The sequence below is a fragment of the Desmodus rotundus genome, chromosome 11 (assembly GCF_022682495.2).
Source record: "Desmodus rotundus isolate HL8 chromosome 11, HLdesRot8A.1, whole genome shotgun sequence".
Classification (NCBI taxonomy): domain Eukaryota; kingdom Metazoa; phylum Chordata; class Mammalia; order Chiroptera; family Phyllostomidae; genus Desmodus; species Desmodus rotundus.
The window spans coordinates 37043989-37046462 of NC_071397.1; the positions used below are offsets into that span (position 1 = coordinate 37043989).

Genomic DNA, 2474 nt, shown 5'->3' on the forward strand with positions numbered 1-2474 from the left:
AGAGGCAACCACACATTGATGTTTCTCTCCCACTCTTTCTCCCTCCCTTCCCCTCTCTCTCTCCCTCCCTTCCCCTTTCTCTAAAAATAAATAAAAGCTTTTTAAAAATACAAAAGGAATTGCCTTAGGACAGTTTGTCTTATGTTTCAGTTTTCCTATTAGATAGCTATTCATTCAACAAAAATGTATATTTTATGCCAAGCATGATTCTAAGTGTGGGGGACCCTGCTGGCAGCAAAGCAGAGTCCCTGGCCTTGGGGGTCTTATTTATTAGGCAAATACTATAAACAAATCAACAAAAATATATAATATGATACTTGGTATCCATAAATGCTATCATGAAAAATAACAGAGGGTAAGGGGATGAGAGTGATATTTTAGATAGGGCTTTCAAGAGGAGAGGCATCTCTGAGCAGGAAAGGTGAATGAATCGAGAAGTCAGACTTCTCAATTCAATTGTGTACTTGTGAAGAATGCAATTGTGTACTTGAAACTCATATAATGTTATTAACCAATGTCACCCCAATACATTTAATTTTAATAAAAGGAGAGATAGCCTACATGTTTAAATGGGCCCCAAAAAGGGATTGTGTACAAACTGAAGAGATAAGATCTTTGTCCAAAGCTATGTCAGTGAAAAAAAAATGCTGCAAAGTCAAAATTAAGGCTAAGAAAAGATCTACAATCAAGTCTGATCTGGATGATAATACTGTCCTAAAGCAGAGGCATTTGGGGTGATGCTGAGGTAACTGGAACCCAAGATATTGTCAGAAGAGTTGGGGGATCAGAAGTATGGTAAATTATTTCCAAGAATACTTTTGCAGTGTTCCAATCTGTAAAGGCCAGAGAAGAATGGAATGTACCTGAACAGTGACTGAGCCCTAACACAGCACGTGTTGATCCCATATAATGCACCAAATAATCTAGCTAAACTGCCTACAACAGATATGACCAGCAGAGAGTCACAGGAAAAGAAGAACTGGCAGGCTTCAAAACACTCCTGTGCCTACCCCTGCATCCCCAGAAACCTGTAACCAAGGCATCTGCACATAGGACTCTGACTCCTGAACACAGCCAGTTCTGTGACCAGTTTTTCAAGCCAGGCTTCCCCCAAACCCAGAAGAAAGGATCCTGAATGCCCATTGTCATAAGTCGGGCAGCTACCACCTGTTTTAATAACCACACTCAATGCAAAAGAATGTCTACAGAATCTGTAATTTGTCCTATCATTTGAAAAGCACAAAAAAAATCTGCCAATGAGAAAAATATTGACAAAACTATAATTCAGAGCTGAAGAGAGCAGATGCAGCCAGAGGACACTAAGTTAGTGCCCGAGTTCCTTACAGAGCAGACAAGCCCCTGAAATGCATGCTTTAAGAGTGGGGGGAACAGGTTGTAGCAATTTTTGTACAGGATCCTGACTGTACAAAAAAGCCATAGCTTTTGCCTGATGGCTCACATGTTGATATATTTGCTGAAATTAAAAACTTTTGTCTCTGAGGATGTTGCTTTGTGGAATGTCTAAGATTTTCCTGCCAATGTTTTCCTCTAGGACTTTTACGGTGTTACGACTTATAATTAAGTCTTTTATCCACCTTGGATTTATTTTTGTGTATGGTGTAAGTTGGTGATCGAGTTTCATTTTTTTGCATGTAGCTGTCCAGATCTCCCAACACCATTTGTTGAAGAGGCTATTTTTGCTCCATTTTATGCTCCCGCCTCCTTTGTCAAATATTAACTGACTGTAGAGACTTAGGTTTATTTCTGGGCTCTCTGTTTTGTTCCATTGGTCTATGTGCCTGTTTTTATGCCAATACCAGGCTGTTTTGATTACAGTGGCCTTGTAAGAACAATCTAACAATAGCCAGAGGGGAGTGGGGAGGGGACAGTGGGGAGAGGGGTTTTCAGGAACTACTATAAAGGACACATGGACAAAACCAAGGGGGAGGGTGGAGGTGGGGGAGGGAGGTCGGTTTGACTGGGGTGGGATGGAGGGGTGGGGAGAAAATGCAGACAACTGTAATAAAAGAAAAAAAAACAAAAAGCCTTTTGTCTCAAGTATGATGAAAATTGTCTAGATGCACATGTTCAGAAATGGGATGGAATGGTATTAGGACTCAGCTGTCACAAATGGCTTGTGAATAGATCAATTTTCTTATGGTTCTGAGAAACCATTTTAGCTACATGATAAAGCATACATCCCACTTGAAATCCTGAATTAGGATCTCTTAGGATCCTGAATTAGGTTTCTCATTTTCATGGAAATTTGGATTAAGAAACATGGATATACCGTATGTTGCCATGTATAATGCGCACTTTTTGCCCAAATTTTTGAGGGAAAAATAAGGATGTGTGTTACACATACTGTAGATCTGTATGTACACAGATATCTTATATAATTCTGTATCTATATAAGTGTTTTTAATTATTTTATTTATGCTTATACATTAAAAGTGTAACTTTAGAAAACAATA

General features: G+C 39.1%; 1 pseudogene; it reads left to right on the forward strand.

The window, feature by feature from the left end:
- Window positions 1-561: 561 nt before the first annotated feature.
- On the forward strand, window positions 562-1500 carry LOC112319280 (parafibromin pseudogene; annotated as a pseudogene).
- The last annotated feature ends 974 nt before the right edge of the window (window positions 1501-2474 follow it).